This window comes from Eubalaena glacialis, chromosome Y (genome assembly GCF_028564815.1).
Source record: "Eubalaena glacialis isolate mEubGla1 chromosome Y, mEubGla1.1.hap2.+ XY, whole genome shotgun sequence".
Lineage (NCBI taxonomy): Eukaryota > Metazoa > Chordata > Mammalia > Artiodactyla > Balaenidae > Eubalaena > Eubalaena glacialis.
In genome coordinates, this window is record NC_083737.1 from 2,330,385 (window position 1) to 2,353,328 (window position 22,944).

General features: G+C 46.2%; 1 long non-coding RNA gene across 1 annotated transcript in view; it reads left to right on the forward strand.

Moving 5' to 3' along the window:
* LOC133082906 (uncharacterized) overlaps window positions 1-22,944 on the forward strand; it is a 220,469-nt gene that overhangs the window by 121,914 nt on the left and 75,611 nt on the right. The window contains exons 2-3 of the long non-coding RNA XR_009699079.1: window positions 7,937-8,066; window positions 12,921-13,027. This is a non-coding gene — a long non-coding RNA (uncharacterized LOC133082906). The remainder of the gene's footprint in view (window positions 1-7,936; window positions 8,067-12,920; window positions 13,028-22,944) is intronic.

Consider the following 22,944-nt stretch of genomic DNA (forward strand, 5'->3'; position numbering starts at 1 on the left):
AATGCAAGTGAGAAAGTCAGACACAGAGCACCGATGGTGAGACACTGAAAACTAAATTTTGACTTACAGATAATTCAGTGAGCCCTGTCATTGAGATGGGTGCTTTGATTATCAGGGAAAAGAGTAAGACAATGGCATCCATGCATAGTCTTATTATGTTGCAATTACCCCACACCTAAGAAGGCAGGCACAGAGCGCCAACGTAGGGGTCACAGAGCTGGGTCCTAAGGGTTATTCTGCCCGCCCACCATTAACCATTTATGGAATGACCTCTCTGAGGAATTAGAAGGACAGCAAAAGACGTGAAAGCAAACCAGAAGCAAACACACACAATGACAATGTCCTTTAGGGATTCTTGAGTGAAAACAGCACTTGAGCATAGCTATACAAAGATGATCTAGGCTGTTCAAGAAAAAAACAAATACAGAAACTTGCCAGGGGCCACCTTTCCAGCGGCTCCTTCTCAGCTTCATCGTCTACTCTTCCTCATCCACGTGGCCAGTAACTCTCGGCGTTCTCAGAGCCCGGCTCTGTGTCTCCTGGTTTATGGAGCTCGTCCTCATACCCTTTGCCTCCCAACAGAATCCTATATCCGTGTGTCCCAGCCCGTCTCTCTGGAGAACTCCCAAGACTGTACATTCTCCTGCCTAATTAGCACAATCCACTTAGATGCCTCAGAGGAATTTCAGCCTGAACAAGGCCCCGCACTGGATTCTTGGGCCTCTCCCTTCTCCCTGTCCATTGCTCCAGCCTGACCACACACTCATAGATCCAGGACTCATGCTACCTGGGCTTCAACCAGCACGTGGTTCTCTCTCTCATTGCTACCCTCCCGACCTGAAATCTACCGTAAATTCCTGCCTAGGTGACTCTGTAGATGCCCCCAGTTCGGGGAAGAGGGTGTGGCTGCCGGAAGCTTGGGGAGGGAGACACACATTCGAGAAAAGAACCACAAAGACTTTGGTGATTATTCAGGGTCATGCTTCTCTCTCCCCAACACCTCCTTGCACAGTGAGGGCAGGAAGAAAATCCGCTTGCTTCGGCTCTGTCTGTTCCGCGTGGTAAATGCACAGGAAACGTTGGTTGAATTAAATCAGTGGTTCTCAACTGGGGACAGTTTTATCCCCCAGGGCGCATTTATGGAATCTAAAAAATACAACGAACTAGTGAATATAATAAAGAAGGAGACTCATAGATACAGAGAACAAAGTAGTCGTTACCAGTGGGGAGGGGAGGAGGGGCAACATAGGGGTAGGAGATTAAGAGGTACAAACTGGATATTATGTATAAAATAAATGAGCTACAAGGATATATTGTACAACACGGGGAATGTAGCCAGTATTCTATAATAACTATAAATGGAGTATAATCTTTAAAAATTGTGAATCACTATATTGTACACTTGTAACTTACGTAATATTGTACAGCAACAATACATCAACTAAATAAAAAGATGCCTATGCATCTTTACCCAGGTAAAACAGAATGAAAAGTAAAATAAAACAAACATCCCACAATGCCCAGGACAGCCCCACATACTAAAGACTTATCTGGGCACCGTTTTTTCCCCATTTAACAGACACCATGAGGTTAGACGGACGGAAACAATGATCCCGTCTTGAAAGATGGGAGAATTCAGCCGCTGTGAAGTTAAATATCTTTTCTAAGACCTCAGCGAAAAACACAGCACAGAACCGTGTCTGCCGATTCCAGATTTGCACTCCCTTCCCTGGGAGCCTTCCAGCAGGGAGAGAAGTTCAGTCAGATGGAGAAACTCAGAGCGAAAAGGGCCCCCATACTGTGAGGAAGCATCAGATTGTGTGAATTTGCCCTGATTGCCAGCCGTGGTGTGTAGACACACGTGTGTACAGCCTCCCTGCTGTGTGCATGTGAGCATTTCCTGCAGCTCAGTCTTCTTGACGCTCCTTTGTGTGTCATTAATTCTGGAGCCTTTGGGGTCACATCGTTTCAGACCATTCTCTAACATCAAAATAATCAATGAAGAAATACGAATTACAATATTGAAATAATGAACGCATTCCCCCTGAATTAATTCTCGCCGATATCATTAAGATGGCACAAAAGAAAGAGTCGATCTTGTCTCCCTCGAAGCCATGGCTCTGCGAGGTGGTGTGAAGGGCTGTGCAATTATCTGGCCGATTGATCGGTGGAGACTGTCATCTATGGATCTCAGGCGCCCCAGCCTATCTCTCTTCTCTCCTAGCACATAAATCCCTCAGCAGCCTAAGCCAGGATTGTGCCGTCTCCTTGGCCAGTGAAGGAGAGAAATGCGTGAAACTCGGACAAATGTAAATCTTGTATCAAAATTTTAGGAATTAGCCTGTTGCTAAGAGAGAAATTCGGCATGAGGTTGGATTCCCCTAAGGCAGTCTTCAAAAGAGGGCCGCCACTGTCCTTCTGTGGTCCCTCACCTGCCTTTCTTCCCATGCTTCCCCTGGCTGACGTGAAGGGATGATGAGGTGGGCGGTGTGCTGTCCTTATTGCCTAAAAACCGAAAGATGCGTCTCATCTTTGCTTTGTCTTTGCCTCCATTTCCCACTTCTTTTCTGTAAGGATCCCCCCTGCAAGAGGATATAACAAATGTCTCGTCGCCTGTCCCCTCCTCCAGTCTCGCTTTCCCCACGAGTGAAGTGGGGAGCAGTCCTTCGTCCACCAGCTGGCATTCTGAGGCCCCTTTTGCACAAGAGGGAAGTCAAGTGCTGTGAGGCTGGGGTGTCTCACGTCAGCTCGGAGGCTGGAGGAGGGTGGTCTATCCACTCGCACTGTCTGAGGCTCAGCCTCCTGCCTGTACGGTGTGTACCGTCGTTGGCCTTCGTCCTGTGATCGCAGTGGGGGCTGGAGGGCTTTTGTATAGTAAAGGGAAGATGTGAAGCACAGACCAATGGCTGTGATGGTCGAGCGCAGTACTACCAGGGAAGTAAACATACACAAACACACCCCCGGACAGTCCTGCTTGAGCCTCTCATTGCTGATCTGTTCATCGTCAGAGTCTGAGGACAAGGAAGTAGTGCATCAGTGCTACCCAGTGTTGCCATCACCCCCCGCCCCCGCCAACACTCTCCACTTGCTCCCATGTCTTTTTCCTTCTTATGCCATGCCCTCTCCTCGGTGGCCACCAGATCGCTGCTTTCCCCTCACTTTGAAATCAAATCACCACCAGGAGACACACAGTACCACCTACTAACGGGGTGTAATTAATTGTGGCCGCAGAAAAAAAGGGCTTCTGCGTATTTGAAATTACTTACGAAGAGGTGCACGCCAACCTACAGCAGGAGGTGATTCAGACCAGGGTTTCTTCTGTTGTCAAAAAGAGACCCTCTGGGGGATTCAGGATGCCAGTGCCCAGAAGAGAATGAACTAGTTCTTATGGAGAAAGTCGCCTGTCATACTGCACAAGGCACTGGACGGGCTGCCGCATCTCTTTCCTTTTTTGGCAAAATCAATAAACAATTTAAATAAACAATGACACTTCCCACCCATCAGCATGTCCTTTTTTTCCTTCTTCCCCCCCCGCGCCCCCCCCCGACCCCATCCTTCCTAAGACTCCTCCTCGTCCCGACCAGCAGTAATTAGTTCTGTATCTATGGGGGCAACAACGTATCTCCTTTGGTTTATGACCACGTTTCTTTGCATTGGTTCCCATAGAGAAGTGTGGGCTGGGACATCGCGACAGTCTTCTGGGAGACACCAGTTTCGACCGTGTAACAGAGGGCTGACTTTTTAACCCCTTGGCCTAGGTGGTATCTGGGCCCAGAGGCAGTGTGTGTGTGTAGGGCTCTTTGCAGAGGACGGTGGCCAGGAAGGAAAGGACGCCATGTGGGCATTTCATGTTCTTTCCTTTCTCAGCAAGTGCAGGGCGGGGTTATGTTAAATTCGGCTCCTTGTCCTCATTCCCCTGGGGCCTCATCAAACAAGGTTTGTGTCCTGGGGTCAAACAGCAGGTCCGTGCTGGCTCTCTCTGCAGCTCGACCTCCCCATCCGTCAGCTCCCAGCCGGAAGGCAGGGGCCATGTGGAAGTGGCTGCAGGGAGCTTGCTTCCCCTGCCACACCCCACGGGGGTCCCTGGCAAAGACGGACAGGGCACAGAGGGAGAGATGCCGAGGCAAGCGCGCCTTGTGACTTTAGGCAGGTCTGGGTTGTTAATGAGAAAGGGACCCTGGTCCTTGCTCAGAGGCCTGCGTAATTGACCACCAGAGCCGCTTGAGGGATGAGCCATCGATCAGCCACACTTAGAGGCGGGCTTGCCATCACTGTCATGTGAGGCCTCATTAACAGAGGCCTGCTTGCTGAATTAGATAGAATTTAGTGCCACCGAAATTAATGGGATGCTGTCTGAGCATCCTTCCCCTAATAGTGGAAAATCAAGTTTAAGTGGTAGGAAACAGCACTCCCACTGAGAGCGGAAACATTTCAGAGGGGAAAAGAAGGAAACTTTTTAAAGTTTGCAGGGGAGAGGCCGACAAACAAATACTCTGTGTTTCTAATTATGGCTCAGAGCCAATTTTTACATATATTAACTAAACGTTACCTGAAAGAGCTAATGTTAGGGACTGTTAGTTATGGTGACTATTTTCTTTTATTTTTCCTCTAATGAGGATTAAGACTTTTCTCCCATTAGATAAAGATAGTAGGGAATACAGATTTACCATGATTTGCTAGCATCAGGAAATCTAATAAATGGAAGTTTGTCATTTAACCCTTTGAGAGGCAGAGTGGGGAGGATTGTTTCGAAGTTTTGACTTAGACTAGAATCAGGAAGAAGAGAGTCTAATCAACTATCTGGCTGTTTCAGATGCCAGACGTGTTTTTGCATCTGCAATATGTATAGAATATACTACTTCCTACTGAATTCCAGTTTTTCAGTGAAGCAACTTTTTAATTAAGTAGCTCCCCTCTGTTAGGATTTCAGAGACTTTACCAAAACAAAAACAAAAAATGAAACAAACCCTAGTCTTCTGTATAGCACTCTTCAAGTAGGTATCCATTTCATCTTTCTTGAGAAACTAATTAAGAAATAATTATTCCTAAAATCATATTAATGAACGGACTATAAATAATTTGTGGATCTTAGTTTTAAAGCCCAACTTAAAAATCTTTGATGGAATAAGAATAACCTTTTTTTGAAAAATCAACATATGTTCAGTTTCTATTTCTCTCTTCCCAAGACATTTTTAGAAATGAAATACGCAGAGTCGTACCCTGTTTATTCCAAGGCTTGTTTGATAGCAAAGTATACTATTCATCTTTTGGTTTAGTAATGTGTTTGAACATAAAGAAATAAAGACCTTAAAAAATCTTCAACGGTGTCTTGAATATCAAGAGGTCATTGATCTTAAAATACCTTATTTATTTTGCAAGTTTAGCCAAGTGTGTTATAAATTTTTTCTAAAAGACTTAGGTCTATTCGAACCACTAAAACAATCACCTCATGAGTCTACACTTCCTCTAAGTCCTTTAGGTAAATAAGAATGAAATGTCATAGTAAAGAATCATCATTGTGAACTGAAAATCTGTTTTTATAGGAACAAGAGTAAAGTTTTACAGTTAACCACATAGCACGTCTCTGGGTCATCTGCTTTACGTCTTATTTTAGCCACATAAACTGATCACTTGGGAGATTGCTCCATAATCATACTGACATGCTTTATTTTTTAAATGCTTGCATGGCACTTTATTGAATGGGTATACCGTAATTTTCTTCACCATTATTCTATTGGTGGACATTTAAATTACTTCCAAACTTGTATTGCTATGAATAATCATGCAATAAATATTCTTGTCATATCCCATGAGCCAGAAACAAACTGTTTAATAACTATTGCTTTAAAATATGATTTCATATCTGTGAGGCATCATTTTCCCCCTTAATTAACTTTCTTTTCCTGAATCTTACTGGCTTTTTTGCATGGTTTTTTTTCCCCCCCTCTTGTGAATCTTAGAATCAGCTTGTCTAGTTCAGACAAAATTTGATGACTTTATCTTTTTCTCAGGTGTGAATGTGGACATGTGAGAATAATGAAAAAATAAAATATCCACTGATACTCCCATTTTGCAAGATTCTGCATTGTTAATACATTGGCTATAATATCTGCAAGAGTGGGGTTACACCAACTGATGAGTTGTGCACGCATGACGAGTACAGTAGTCTCACCATCAATGTCACTGACACCAGTTTCATTGAACACCAACGTCAACTAATGTGTGAAGTACTGAATACTTCTCATCTAAGCCATAGTCTTGTTACTGAACCAAACTTGTGTCCGCTCGCCCGCGTGCAGTAAAGCCAATCTCCTGACACCAGGTCGTGGTGAAGGCAAGTGCAGTGTTTATTGCAGACACCAACCAAGGAGTCAGGTAGCTGGTGTTTAAAAGGCCCAAACTCTCCTGATGGCTTTCAGGGAAAGGTTTAAAAACCTTTCAGGGAAAGGTTTTTAAAGGCAGGGTGTTTTTAAAGTCGGGGTTGCGGGCTGTGTGATCAGCTGGTGGACACTCTTCTGATTGGTTGGTGGTGAGGTCATCGGGAGTCGGCATCATCAACCTTCTGGTTCCAGCTGGTCTGGGGTCTGTGTCCTGGTGGGCAGCATGCAGTTAACTTCTTCCACCTGGTGGGGGTTTCAGTATCTTCAAAACAGCTCAAAGGACGTGGCTCAGAATATGATCTGTAACCCTGAGCAAGAACTAAAGGTCCTTGACTTTGTTTAGTGGCTAAACTATTATTATTTCTCTAGCTTGACTGTTTTCCTTTGCCTCTTCATTTTCTCACTTCTCTGATTAAATTTGCTCTTTGGAACTCAGAGAAGGCCTCAGAGGCTAAAGCTTTTCTACAAACAAGGGTTGGGAGACTCAAGGGGTTGTCTGTCCCCAAGAAGGCCCCAAAGGGTCCTGCTTGGTTTCAGTCCCAATATTTTTATCTTGTTCCTAACGTAGAGGATGGTGTTGGTTTCAGTCCCAATATTTTTATCTTGTTCAGTCCCAATATTTTTCAGTCCCAATATTTTTATCTTGTTCCTAACGTAGAGGATGGTGTTGGTGATTACATCACTTAGTTATCTACTGCGGTGTAACAAAGCAACACACAGTGGAGTGGCTTACAGTAACACGTGTTCATTTTCTCACAGTCTCTGTGGCTCGGTAGCCTTGGAGTGGCTGAGCTGGGTATTTCTGCGTCAGGGTATCTGACGATGTCAGCTGGGAATACACTGATTTGCATGGCTGTTGGCTGGAGGTCACAGTTCCTCACTGTCCGCCAGGAGAAGGTTTCAGATCCTCGACATGCTGCCTTCCCCATGGGGCTGCCTGAGTGTCCTTCCTTCCCCATGGGGCTGCCTGAGTGTCCTTACGTGGCAGCTGCTGGCTCTCTTCAGCATGAGTGAACCAAGACAGAGAGCAAGACAGAAACCATAATGCACTTTATGACCTCGGGAAGCAGGCACCATCGCCGTATAAACAGTAGTGTCCTATGGGTCAAACAAGCCCACTGTGAAACCGTGCAGGGAAGATGTATATGAGGGTGTGAAAAGCAGGGGCAGAGATCGTTGGGAGCTGTGTAGAGCAGCTAACAGCCGCTTGAAGAACTGACACTTTGAGTTCTCACTCTGGAGCCAAAGACAGATGAGTTTTAATCAAATTTTCAATTGCATACAGTCTAGTGAATTCCTTTTATAATTTGGTCTCATCACCAATATGTGCAATTTAGTGTGTATGATGACCACCATTAAGAAGGTGGTCACTCAGATAACCTTTAGGGTGACTATAACTGCAGTCTCTTAATTTATCAAGTTCTTTTTCCTTTACTTTTAGCATAATTCTTTTAACATTTCAACAATTTAATTTTTTCCTCCTCCATAGTTAATTCCTCATTTAGGTTGAAAATTATTTCCCTAAACCAACAGAGTTCAAATTGTTTCTCTCAAAGGCACCAGAGATTACACCATCGGCGATAGAGCTACACGGTGAACATTTGCAACAATCTGGAGGAATACGTCCTTTGCACTCGACACATCTCACCCATTTATAAGATCTCTGCTTTGTTCCAGAAAGCTCAGGTGAGGTGAATAACTTTGGAATGATTGAGTGATATGGCTTCCTGTCCTCTTTAATTTCTCTCTCTCTCTCTCTGTCTTATTTGGTCTTTGATTACAAACATACACATATCAGTACAGAATCTAGAAAGACTTGGATGCACCAGTGATTCTGCCAGATGTAAACTACAAAATATAACATGTTTTAAAGTGAATTCTTTACTCAATTCTGTATGCCCGAAGTAGGAGAGTTGAGCTAATAGATTGGTGGAAGCTAACTGGGTAGAAATATTAAAAACAATTTGGTGGAGGAAGCACTTTAGGGTGTTTTACCATATTGTCCAGGAAACTTTGGATCTTTCTTTTTATTCGTTCTTCTCCATCCATAACTTGATCGCTCTTAAGTAATAACTTTAGTCCAAAATATCAGTCATAACAAAGGGACTCGCTGAAAATTACTGCTCATCAACACACATACGTGCATGCACACACACACACGCTCTCTGAACCTAATTAAAGCAAACTATCATCAATTTCCATCCCTTAGGCATCTCTAATGATATAAAAAGTGTCACAGTTGATAGGCAATAATAGCCTTCCATTCAGGGCTTCTTATGGTCTACAAAGCTGGCACTCACGCAATGAATAAGACATTGACTTGGGATTGCTAATGATGTTGAATCACTGAGCTTCACTTCTTTTCAGAGAGGTGATAGTAGCAATTAACTTCACAATTCAGATGGTCAAGATGACTCACAGTTGAAAGCCGCTAAGTTGTCTGAACATCAATTTTCTTTTAGGACTGTACTGGAAAGCTCTAAAGCAGCAGTGAAATGCTGTTGGGAATAGTAAAGCTCTCAAGTTGAGGAAGGAGACCGACCCATGGGGAGTTTCTCACCCCATTTTTCATGGGGACTGAAGAGTCATTATGTCTCAGTTTTTGACGTATTCTAGGCTCTATTATACCTTTAAATAATTTTCTTATTCAAGAAGTCACATTAAAAAGGTGTGGGGAGACAATTCATCTGGGACCTCTTGCATTTCTGCATCAATTGCAAGCAGAGGTAGTGACGGCCTTTATTCTGAGCTATCTTTTCAAGGATGTGTTACCAAACACAAGTTTGTGTGCCACACACACAGTGAGGCCAAACAAACCGAAATGTTGCAGTTTGGAGCAGAGAAAGGTTTATTGCAGGGCCAAGCAAGGAGAACGGGTAGCTCATGCTCAAAACCCCCAACTCCCTGATGGTTTTGGGGGAAAAGTTTTTATCTGCAAAATTTGGGGTGAGGGCTGCAGGGCACGTGACGTTCTTCTGATTGGTTGTTGGTGAGGTAACAGGGCAGTGTTCCAGGAATCTTGTTCTCGGCCTAAAGTTGCCATCCTCCACCTGGGTGGGGGCTTTAGTTCCTGCAGAAGAACTCAAAGATACTGTTACATGTATTCCTTGAGGAGGAACCAGCACCCTGCCCCAAGGCTGTGCTATTGTGTCTTGACTGCTCCTCTCTTGTTTCTGCATCCCCTCCCTTCCCTGATTAGTAACTGTTTGAATCTGCCCTTTGGAACTCAGGGAGATCTAGGAGGCTGAAACCTTTATCCTGCAAATAAGAAATGGGGGACAGGAAAAGGCTTTTGTGCCCAGGAGCCCCACAGGGTCCTGCTCAGATGTTTGTATAGCTAACAGCTTTGGAAGATAGACAGGGTCTTCCTCTAAAGCAAATGGCAGGCTTGCTTTATTTATTGCTTATTACACTCCCCATTTAATAAAGACAATGTCTTCCTCTATTGTTACAATCAGACAGGTGTACGGCCTATTATCAGTGTTCTGGCGTATTATCACGTTCCCTAAGCACAGGGTCCCTCTCCCGTCACACAATGCACTGTGTGTGCAGGCATCACCCAGCCCTCTTCATGTTTCCTGTGGGGACCAGCACAAACGCTGCTACTCTGCTTCCTGCTGTCACTGTGAGAACAGACAGTCTTTTGCCTCTGACCCAGGAGTCTCTTGTCTTCTGCCATCATCTGTGAAGCTCTGGTAGGCTGGCTTGTTGGAATGGAACCACACTAACATCTCAGATCCTTCACCGTTCTTAACAAAGGACTCCAGCTGAAGAACAGGGAGAAATAAAATGATGTCAATCCTATATGAATATAAATATGCTCTTTAAGCCAGCTTCTACAGAGGAAGAAACATGTCCTCTAGCAGCTAGGTTCTTCCCTGCTGTGACTCATAACCTCATATTTCATACTTTTTTCATTCGATGCTGGTCAAGCCCCCAAGTTCCTGGTGAGGCAGTGGAGGGTACGGATGCTAGCAGGGAGTGCAGTAGATAGAAGCAGGTCAGGGGAAGGAGAGAAGGTATATGCACACTGGGGTCACATGGTGTCCAACCGGCCAATTTCACTTTCTTTCTAACCAGTACTGATGTTTCTGGGGTTTAAGGCTTCCCAACTCCATCATTCTCTATTAATTTGTCTGATATTACTCATAACAATCTCTACTGTCCAGCCTGGCCACAGTCCAAGTGGGCATCTAAGCAGCAAGCGGCCTTTTCTCTAGGGGGTAGTCCTTCACAGCAGTGATGCAGACGAGAAGAACGGGTAGGATGACATGGACATAAAACTACATCCTTGATTGCTCAGCCTTGCTGGGCTCATCTGTGTCTCGCTTCCAGCTGTGCTTTCCCTGCCACAGTGTGTTCACCCTGCAGACCGAGTGATTTGGGCGAACCCTCCAGTAGCCTCTCATTCCACCCCGTACACGATGCAAGCTCGTTCCCAAGACCCCAGGGCTCCGAGTGGCCCCCCCTACCCTGCCCACCTCTTGAGCCGGCTGCCTTTCTACCTCCCTTGCTCAGTAGCCTCCGACCTTACCATCCTTTCTTCTTTTCTGTTGACAAACAAGACCGCCTTCCCCAGGCTCTGCTTCCACCTGGTACCTCTCCTCATGAAGAGAGTTTAGGTGTCCTCTCTCCAGGGAAACCTTCCCTGACCACTTGTCCAGAAGTGTTTCTCTATCTGCCAACTTAGCATCATTCTTAGTCTCCTCACCCGTGTGACTCATTCCATTTCTATGTGGTACACTCCCTCTCACACTAAACAGCACGTAATATAAATTATTTTGTTCATGTATCTATTTGTTTGTTTGTTGTTTGCTCCTACTATAGTGACTAGGCTTCATAAGAGCAACTTTATCTGTCCTGCCCTCTCCCCAGCGCTTAGAACACAGACTTGGTGCTCACTGAATATTTGTGGAATGGAGGTTTAATTCTTTTCCTATGAAGTAGGAGAAGTAAAATTTTAGGCTACATATAAAGTAGTTTTTTTTTTTTCTCGTAAGCACAAGCTTTAGGAACAAAATCATAGTGGCCAAAGTGTAAAAAACATTAGTCCGCTTCAAGATTTATAAATGTAACTTTTCCCAAGCTTTTGGCAATAACTACAGAAAATCTGCTTGAGTCCAATGATTAAAATGAGAGCAAACAATTGACCAATAAGTATATAATAAGTTCAAGTATCAAAGAAAATTATTTGTGAGAAGAAAGTCATTAATGATCATACTGTTCCATTCTCGGCAAGTAAGAAATAATGTTCCAAGTCTTGCTCTCAGGTTATTATAAACATGAGAAAATTGTGTAAAAGAGTTTCAGGGAAAAATAATTACCTACAGTTACATGAAGGATTGTGTAGCAGAGGAAAAATAATTTTCCCTCCACCCTTCTGAGTTCTCTTCTGAGACCCCTGTAATAAAAGACAGCTTAATGAGAGAGAAACACATAGAAGTTCGTTTCCTGCCTAGCTCGTGTCCACATGGGGGACACCCAGGGGCAAATGGGCACTCCCCCAGGCAGCTTTTGGGGAAGGTGAGGTGGGACATGAGCATCTTTGGGGAGAGTAAATGGGTTTTAGGAGAGATGATGGGGCCTTAGAAGGATGGATGGGAGGGGAGACTGTTTGTGACAAAATGTGTCTGGGTGTGGTGTGGACCACACCTCAGTGTCTGCATCTCTCCTCTCTATGCTGCAGACGTACGTGACTATGTCTCTAGACTCCTGTCCCGTGATGGGAGTCAAGCCTGCCAGGTTGATGACACTCCCATGAGGGGACTGATGACATCTGGGTTCCTTTGGGAGGATCTGTCTTTAGGAGATAAAGGGGGGTTTAGAGAAAGCCTCTCCCTGCATTTGCTGTTTTCCAAGTGCCTACAGCTCAAAATCATCAATATACCAAAGTGGCGTATTTTGGGATGGCACGTCCTGACCCCCTACAGGTACATTTTGGGGCACCACACCTGAACCCCTATACTCACATCTTGGGGTGACATGTCCTGACCCCCTACAGATACATTTGGGGGCACCACACATGAACCCCTACACTCACATCTTGGGGTGACACGTCCTGACCCCCTACAGGTACATTTTGGGGGCACCACACCTGAACCCCTACACTCACATCTTGGGGTGACATGTCCTGAACCCCTACAGTCACATCTTGGGGTGGCATGTTCTGCTCCCCTTCAACTGCATCATTTGGATTGGATTCAGAGCTAATTCCATGGTATCTTAGAAAATAATAATATTCCACAGCACAAAAAGCAAAACCGAATATGACAATAACAGATCATGAAATGGAGACATTCTCTCTAACCATGAGACATACTTTGTTTCTTCCCCAGCTCTCTACCTAAATAAAGAGTTTGCCCAGCAATGCATTTTGCTAGGTGATCTGTGCCAACGCTCACAGCTACCAGTATGAGACACGGAGATGCTTCAATTTATATCTAGACACCAACCCAAGGTCGAAAGGCCACATGTTCGTTTGAGGCCAGAGCAAGGAGTTGTACGTTCTCTTGTCATAATTCACGTTGCATTTCGTTTTAGGCTATTCAAGATTCTGACGACATGTTGGTGGATTCAAGCATGGATACTCGAGCAGCCACCAAATCATTTCTGAGCTCTGTCTACTGAGAGGAAGTCACATAAACCAGGTAAACTGAACAAAAATTGACCAGTGACATGGTGATGGACCATTGTTGTCATCTTGCAGTGTGAATCCATGAGAGAGAGAGAGATGGGATGGGATGGAAATAGAGAGTCTGTTGGAAGTGTCCCCCATCACAGGACAGAGGAGGAAGTTGAGAAAAACATGGGTTTTAAAAGGAATATAACAGGTTTCTGTTGACTTAACAAGATGTAGGAGGTGGTGGTAGAATGTTTTCTAAGATGCTGAGGAACAAGTCCCAGCAATAAGATGGATGTGATTGAATGCAGGCTCCAGAAAAAAGCAGCAGTAAAGGTGCACAGGTGGGCAGGTGAGGGATGCCCAGCGTTTAGTGGATTGGATGCTTTAATCTGGTGTCCAGAAGAGTGCACACTTCTGTCCTGCTTGGAAGGCTATAGATGCAGGCACTCGAAGTGGCAAAGAATGTTTGAAATATTTAAAATCAGAGCTAAGTCTTCTGACAGCAGGACTCCCCAGGAAGGTGGGTGCTGTTTCAGACAAAAGGAATCAGAGTCTGTACACAGTAAGAGGAAGTATTCACCCAGACCGTGTCTTATTCTTTTTCCTTTTGTTTCTTTCATTTAGTTCTTCCCTTCTTTCTTTCTCTTTTCTTTCTTTCGAGCATCTGCTGGGAATTTCACTCAGAGAAGCCATGCAGCTTCTTATAGTGTGTCTTGTACAGATGTACTATTCTTGACGTGGGAATCATGCTATTAATAAATAAGTGCCTTGTATGTTTCTCCGCTGAATGTCTGTTTCTGCATCAAGTTTCTTAAACTCCAAGACCGAGGCCCTGAGCATGTCTCTTCTACTGCCATGTCCCAGGGGCCAAGCGTTTTGTTGGGCACATAGTAGATGATTAATAAAGAGTTATTGAAGAAGGCATTGAAAAGTGAAACGGCCTTGAGTTGATGCAACTAGTCACCTGTGCCATAAATGTTACAGGGTTTTAGAAAAGGAGGGGACAGGGCACTGCGTATTCATGGAGGTGGTTGGATCTGGTTGAGACCTTAAAGGAGGGATGAGATTTCTAGAGAAAGAACCTGGACATCCCCAGAGGAAAGTGAACCAGGCATGTCCGGTTCCGTGTGATGGGAGTGGAAGAGAAAGAGTCCCATTAACTTGAAAGAGAGATGTGTACGGTGGGTAAGAAAGCAGAGCCATACGGATGCCTGGCTGTAGACCCACATCTGTTTATCATAGACGCTGCTGCCGTTTTGTCGCTACCTAGAAAACATCTTCCTTACAAAGTTGCTGGGATTTTTTCTTTGCTGGTAGGGGCGGGAAGAGGAAGGAGTGATGGAACCATATTGAGATGCAAACGTTTGACATATTGATCATTTCTTGTTCCAAGTTAATAAAATGAGGGAAAACTAACTTAAAACTCAGGTTGGCAACATTAAGGAATGAAAGTGAAATTTTTTTGACAGTCAAGTTACCTAATGATTACGGTTCCATGGGAAGACGTATCCGACCTACGAGCTGTGTGTAAGATGGGAACACCATCCTGGGCGATAATGCAATGAAGGTGCAAGACATGTCGATTTATATGAAAATGAAAAACATTAGAAAAGAAAATATGATTTGAATAGGAAGGTTCAAATATCTAAATGGAAAATCCCTTGGAAATGCATCTCTGGGTAGGAAGGAAATTAGCTAATGCATTTTCTTACCCATATGTAAAGCATTTGCAGAATGGAGGAATCTTAGAAGCAAAATAAAACCACAGGTAATGCAGCATTGTTTGATTTACGAATTTAAGCAGGTACCTATGGGGAAAAGACTGCCTCTAAAATTAGGTAATAGTGACTGTAAGAGGAAAAACCCTTCTGAGTTATCACCAGTTGACTCAGATCAAACCAGAAGTAATGAATTACTCTCTGATAAAACGTGCAAATTGGTGGAAGAAAGGACGGTCGTCGCCATGGCATGCGTCTCTGAGAGGGGGCTTAAATGTCATAGTTGGTGGCAATCATGTAAAATATAATGTCGTGCATTATATGTTACATGATTGCCACCAACAGTGACATTTAAGAGACCTGGGGCCCTGGTGAGTGTCTGCGGAAGACTCGGTGAAACCATTGCCCTGGATTACAGTTGTGCCTCTGAGTCTTGCCTTTAATTTTTTCCCTGACTCTGTGTCTGTGCGTCTCACCCATCCTTGCATCTCTACATGGTGTGGACTCACAAAGATGTTCTCTGATACTCCTGGTATTGTCAGACACGAGAGGCATGTGCACCCAGGTGGCATGCTCAGCTCATTTTCCTCTGTGCTTTGCAGACATGAAGCACTGACCTGACATAAACGTTGTTCCCAGAAGTCAGGGTAACTGGGACAGCGTGGGGACAGAAAATGCATCAAGTAGGACTTTGACAGCCCACCAGGAGGCAAGTCTGTATTATTGTTGATGAGGAAATAACTTTCTGAAGTCAGACTCCATCTAAAGATGGAACAGGAAGAATTTGTAGGACAACTAAAGAGAACAGGTGATTCCTTCCCCTTTGGGATCAGACTGCTAATGGTACTGATGGTGTGGAAGTGGTCCCCTTTCCTTAGACTCTCCATCCTCTCAGGTCTAGTACATGGTTTTCCTGAAGTGGCCCAGGAACAGAATCTAATTCCAGGATGTCAGCCCTGCCTTTGGGGACCGATGTCTGTTTGTATAATCCAATACTTGCAACCTTGGGGAGAAGCAGCCTAATACACAAATGACATATGCACGCCTCGCCTGAAGATAAGAAGTATATAGAAAGCCATGATTGGAAGGGCCCTAAGTACACAGGATCTAGTTGCTCGAAGGTGATTATGTGAATGCATTTGCAAAACGTCTGCCTGAGGGCACCTAAATTGCCTAAAAATAGACACAATCCACTCCTGAATCCTAAATGGAAAACTGCAGTTATCTCTAATGTTCCATAAATAAGAAACTCATTCATGGCTTAAGTGTTCACTAATGGAAAATATCACCACCCACCTCCATTGCCAAATGACTGCCTGGTGGTTCGGAAGCCTGCACTAATTCCGGGCCTGGGGAGTCCAGAACTCACTGAATTCCTCTTCTCCCGACCTGCTGAGTGTGGGGATGGGCTGGTGATCTCTCTGGGGCCCGGGTCGGCTCTTTTTGGAAGAGATGCACATATGCTTTTTAGCAGGGGAGACATCATGAGAAATCATCTAATTCTGATAAGGTAAACTCACATTTCCTGGTGAACCAACCGAATCTCGTATTTTGAAAATGCTGGATAACCTCATTCCATAAAATATGACTAAACTCAGGTCTGGCTGCTTGCTGCTGCTTCAAAGCCCGTACTCGAGAGACAAGTGTTGGCGGGAAAGGAAAGTTGGCTCTATTCTGGAGACCGGCAACGTGGGGAGAAGGCAGACTCATGTCCAAAAGCCAACTCCCCCCTGCTGATCAGTGGGCAAGAGCTTTTAAAGGGGAGTTTCAGGGGTGCTCAGGGGGAGGCAGGGGGCCCCATGCAGAAGTGGTACGGTCAGCTCTGACCGTCATCTTGAAATTGGTCCTGCGGTGGTCTGACCAGCGTCATCTTGATTGTTTTACGTACAGTTAGTCTTCAGCTCCAGGATCAGTTTGTTCCCATTTCCTTGACACCAGTTCTCAGAGTTGTGGCAGCCTATGTCATGGCTACAGTCTGGTCATCATGTAGCTCACTTCTCCCACCTGGCGGGGGTTTCAGTATCTACAAAACAGTTCACAGGACGTGGCTCAGAATATGATCTGCAGCCCTTGAGGAGGAGCTAAGGGTCTTTGACTTTGTTTAATGGCTAAACTATTATTATTTTGTCCTCTTTGACTGTTTTCCTTTGCTTCTGCATTTTCTCTCTTCTCTGATTAAATTTATTCTTTGACGAAAGTTTTTCTGTAGACAAGAGGCAGGTGGACGACATGGGGGGTGGAAGTCTGTCTCGGGAAGGCCCCATAGGGTCCTGCTCAGTTACAATAATACCGAGAACATTTATTAATTATGGTTCTTTCCAATGATACTTTTAAAGATGGCCAGGCTGCTGTTCATGGGCTCCTAGACCGGCTCTTGTGTTTTAGAAGATGGGGCACCAGGCAAAGGCCAGTCCTAGGGCAGAGACCATTACCACATATGCTCAGAAATCTACCATGTGTTTAAAAGTGTGCCTGGTGCCCAAGGATGGAGTTGTAGTATTCCAGGCAGGGTTGCACAGAGGAAAAGGGGGAAGGGGTCGGGCACGGGAAATTCCCTGCCTGGCATGGACCTGGCAACATCTGATACACCTGTGTTCCCAGGACTTACGTGCACATTTGTAACACTCTGTAGAGCCCAAGGTTTCTCTTAGGTGGTGCAGACCTGGTGTGGTTTTATGGGCTCCACAAAGCTTGTACGGCACATAAGGACAAATAAGCCACTTGCAGAAAGGACCTTCCTGGGACTTCCCTGGCCGTCCAGTGGTTAGAACTCCATGCTTCCACTGCAGGGGGCACAGGTTTGATCCCTAGTCGGAGAACTAAGATCCCACATGCTGCTTAGTGGTTTGTCAGGTCCAGGTACTTTTATTTCAGGTAGCACTCAACCTGTCCTGGTATCCATCTGTAACCACCCTAGAATAGAATTTGACATGGTAACATTTGGGGCCAGGTGATTCTTTGTTGCGGACGTGCTGTCCTTTGCACACTGTAAGATGTTTAGCAGCAGCCCTGGCCTCTGCACTAGGTGCCAGTAGCAATCCCCCAACCTCCAGCCATGGTGAAACCAAAAATCCCCCCAGACTTACTAAATACCCCCCACTTGAGAACCAGTTCCCTAGAGGAATTAACTCCCCTGGGACTCTATAATGGAGGCAAAGGAGATAGAGAGGATTATGAAACTCACACCCTGGAGAAAGACATCTGGGGAGTTTAAGACATGTAGTTTCTATTCCTGCAACAAATGCAAAGGCCTCATCAGGAATCGGGCAGGCATCTCAGTCACCTAACTTTTAACCTCGAGAAGGCTCGGAACGGCAGGAACCTTCCCTTCTTTGCTCACGTGTCAATACCTTCCTCTGTCCAAATTGGAAACAAGAGCGTGTGGGGAATGTTGCATTCGGGGTCACCCCAGGAAACCACCACACGGCACCAAGTCACGTCAGAATGATCATAAAACAGGGCCCTGCAATCAGCCTCTTGGTTAGAGATGTGTGTCTCAAAGCCAAATGGGTATCATCTGGACCTGTTGCCACGCCGGGCCCGTGAAAGTTTGATGAATGACTGCTCTTTCTCCAGCAGGTCCTGTGATAATGCTTCCTTCCCTGCTAGTGGGATTTGTGTGTTTGAAGCTTGATGAATGGATATTTCCTCCCAATGGATAATGTTTTAAGTGTTCCCTCTCTCCTGGTTGGATTTTCGTTGTTGCTGTTGTTCTTGGTGCTGTGTGTGTGTGTGTGTGTGTGTGTGTGTGTGTGTACCCACACATTTAGCCATCTAGCCCATCCTTCTAAGATGAGACACTTGGTTGGATTCATTTGTCACCATTAATCCAGTGAGTCCCACAAATACGAGAACGTACCGCAGAATATTAGGGTAGCGAATTTTCTTTCCCTTAATGTCAGGGCAGCACTGCGATGCCGCCTTCCTTGCCTTGGGTGGGGAAGCGAATGTCAGCCACGTGGCGCCCAGACTGGTCCAGGGGCAGCTGAAATGCTTGGGATCTGAGCCGATGTGCTGGTGGGCAGTGTGAGAAAGGGGACGCGAGTGAGCCGCAGTGGAGGGTGCTGGAGGCCACCTGCCCGGCAGCCACCGGAGGCTGCGAGATGTGATGCAGACCTGCGCCCCCCACTCCCCGCCATCACCGTGTGTCGGACCCCAGTAGCCCTTCCCAGCCCCTGGCGCCTCCCGCACCCCGTTCTCAGCAGTGCACTCCCTGCCCTGGGGCCCCTTGAGTCTTTGCCAGGCCGACCCCTAGGGCGGGGCGGGAACGTCCTGAGAGCCCTTTGCCTTCGCCCGAGTGCGCCCGTGCCCTTGCTCTCCGAGCACAGTGGGCCTCTGCTTTTCTGCCCGCGGAGAGCACACGTCGCCCTGTGTAGCGTGCTCGGAATGGCTGACATTCCCAGCATTCACAAGGAGGGTGAAGAATCAGTGCCCGAGTCCCGCAGAAAGGCGGCTGCAGAGCGTGGCAGGTGGGCTGGCAGAGGGGGCTGCGAACCGCGGCGGGCGTCCGGAAAGAGCCTGCTGTTGGGCGGCCGCGCTCCCCTGGCCCTGCTCTGCCCTTCCCAGCGCCGTGCCTGAAACTGGCGGGTCACGAGCGGCGGCCCCAAGCGCGCTCTGCGGGCGCCTAGTGTGTCTGCATCCTGCCGGGGCCGGCGTGCCGCGCTCTGGTTCCAGTGGGTTTTCCAGCTTGGCATTCCAAGACCTAATCCATTTTGTGCCTGGCGCTCCCACACCCTCCATCGGCGCGGACGACCCCCGGCGTCTGCGTACAGATGCGGCTTTCTCAGGCTGCAGCCGGTACCCAGTAACTAACGTGAGATCACGGCTGTAGCCGGCACGCTCTCCCCGCTTGGAAGCAAACACCACCGTTTTCTCTTAACCCTGCCTTTGTCAGCTCTGTTGGAAATTGGCTTCATTTTTTTTTTTTTCAGTCCTCTCCCCCCACCCCTCTGAGTTTAAAACCAAGCGGGGGTCCCCCGCCAGCCAGCTCGGAAGCCTCCCGAGCCGAGGGCTGCTCGCTCTGGGAGGGCCGCCTCCAGCAGGACGGATGCAAATGATTCTCTGCTCCCGGCTCCTGACACTTAGGCGAGCAGACGCTTCCGAATCACACGTCACGTCCCTCCGGGCGAGCCCTGAGTCCCCCGGAGATGCACAGGGGAACGCGGACAGGGCTCGCCTACCGAAATCAAGGCAACGGGCTGAGCCTTGAGTCCTGGACCAAGGTCCCAGGTAGATCTGCATCCCTCTTTCTCCTGGGGGTTCACCTACATCCTAGTCGCGAGGCAGGCGTCCTGTGGCCGGCCGATGAAGGGCGTTTTCAGCCTTACCTTTCAAGGCTGCCCACTTAGCAAGTCCCAGCAGCTTCGACACTCTGGGGAGAGCCAGAATTTCAGGGAGAAAAGAGAGCGGAACGACAGATGATCGCCCTGCTCCGATAAGCGGCTCTGTTTCTCACAGCGCCCTGCCTGCCTTTTCGTTTTGGCTCATTACAACACCCTGAAAGCTTCTCTTCTGGGCTTCAGAATAGTCTTTTCAAAACGCCTCTTTACTGGGAGAAGTGTTGTTCGTGGCATGGGGGATGCGTGTCTTCCGGAGCTATAGCCCATCCTTATTGCTTACTGCCCCTCTCCGGGTCTAGAAATGTTCCTCGTTTCGAAGGAAAGCCGAGGCTTTTTACAGCCGCTGGTGAAAATGGACCCTGTTACCTACTTTCGCTTTGGTCTGAGAGTTTCCATTAAGTAGGGAACCTGCTCTGAAGGTGTAGAAAGGAAACTGCAGCATCAAGTATGTTACCCAGCACGTTACTGTATCTTTGTGCTTTCTGTTTTCTTGGTGTGTTTCTCTGCTCCCTCTTCCCCCAAAGGAAACCTCCATCAAGATGAGTACAGTGGAAACACTGTGTCAAGGGCATAGACAGGAGGGGACATCAAAAACACGAAGGGTTAACGAAGAACATCAGCTTTTCCTCGTAACGCTCTAGGTCAGGGGGCAAAAAGAGAGAGGGGAAGACATTATTCATATTTTTGTTATCAGAGAAGTTTGCCGCGGAACTGTGAGTTACTTCTCATACCTGGGATATTTTTTAATGTTCATTGTGCCAGGAGCTTGATTTGGGTTTTTGATTTCACAGACTGGGAAGGGTACTTACACTTAAGATATTTCTACATTTTATGTCACACCATCAAGAAAAGAAGAGCTTTCCACACTGACTCAACTCTATAGAGTTCACATATTCCCATATGAGGCTCCCCAGGTGTGTAGGGCTCATTACTTGGCTGTTTTTTCCCCATCCTTTTTCTTATTTGTGCTTGTCGATCATATAAACCAGTGAGAGAGTAAAATTGTATAAAAATGAGAATACAGGCAATACACACTTTTGGGGGGACCCCAAACCAAATACGGTCATAGAAAAATGATGCATGTCCTTATCCGTGGCCCCCTTTTTTTTTTTTTTTTTGAGAAATGGGAAATAAAGCCAGAAATGTGCCATTTACAAAATCTGAGGTGAACTGACAGCCAGCTATGTACGGAGTGTGCTCAAACAGCCACCAAAATAGGCACATGTGAAGAGCCGCCGCTTACGAATTCAGAGCAAATAAAACCACGTAGGTCAGGCTTATGAAAGTGTCAGCTCAGAGCAAATGAGGATATTTCCATTGGGGCACCTCTGGGAGGGAACTTTTCAAAGCAGTGAATGTAGTTATAAAAACACGTCACACGTTGCGCTGTGCTCTGCGGTTACAAAGTGCTTTCCCCACACGGAGCATCGCTCCTCTGCTAATTCTGAGCGGCTTCCGGGAAGGAGACAGAGTGTGTTTCCCCGCTTCCATTGTGGGTAGAGAAATAGAGGAGAATTTAAATGCCTGGCCTCAAGCATCATACATACTGAAGAAACAGAGGGAGACTGGAAAAGTCTTAGAGAATAAACGTGACTCTGTATTTATTTCCCCCCGGTTTGGTAGGAAAATCAACCCAGTATTTCCTGTGTACTCAACATAACCAGTAATTCATTTCTTCTTCCTCATTCGTGATGTGTAGGATTTCCTCCCCTTGTCAGAAATGTAGACCCGCCGGCGCCTCCCCAGACCTCCTGAGTCACAGTCTGACTTTTAGCAAGATCCCCATGGTTTACTACCCGTTGAAGCTCCAGAAGCACTGGAGCAATTGCACGGCCTCTCCAATGTTGCGTTTCATGTAAGAGCTCATCCACAGGAAGAGCTCATACCTGAAGAAGTACTCAGCACAGCGTAAGGAGGAAAATGTGCAAACTCTACAATCTGCTCATTATAATTCTAAATGGAACCAAAGGAAATATACAGAGAGGTAGGCAAAGAGTTATTGTCAGGAATATTCACTGAGCGCTATTTATATTGGGGAAAAACTGGGAAAGGCCAAAAGACCCCCCAGAAGGAATGGTTAAATGAATCATAGGCTTGTTTTGTGTTAGGATGTCATAGGTAAAAGTTGGAAGTTATATTTTCAAATAATGATCCATGATGCGGGAAAATGGACAAGACGTAGAGTTAGGTGAAAATATTGCAAGTTATGAAATTGTATGTAGGGCATCAGTTGTGAAACCATAGAGTTGCCTTGGGGACTTGCATTAAGAGGGGGCTGACTCTGCCTGCGTCCAGAGCTCCTGATTCAGTAGGTCTGCGGTGGGAAGCCAGAATGTGCACTTCTGTCAAGTTCCAAGCTGATGCTCTTGCCACTGGTCCAGGGGCCCCACTGAATTAAACAAATATGTGTTCAGAGGGTTAACAAGGACATCTTTGCTTATAAGGCAGAGCTTGTCAACACTGGCTGGCGTTCGGACTCCATGGGGAACTTTTAAAAAAATATCAATGTCCGGTGGGCACACGAAGTGGTCCAGCCACTGTCAAAAAGAGTTTGGCGTGTCCTCAATTAAAAATGGAATTAGCACACAACCCTGCAGTTCCTCCCCTAGTCACGTATCCAGAAGAACTGAAAACGGGTGTTCAAACAGACATACACAAACAGAGCAACTCACAGTCAACAAAGGTGAAAACAGCCCGATGTCTATCAACAGTTTAAGAGATAAGGAAAATGTGGTCTTTGTGCCCAGTGGAACAGTACTCACTGTAAAGGGGTGACACAGGCTACAGAGTGGACAAACCATGAGAATATTAGGCTAAGTGAAAGAAGCCAGACACAAAAGACCATATTGTGTATCATTCTCCTTATGTGAAATGTCCAGAATAGG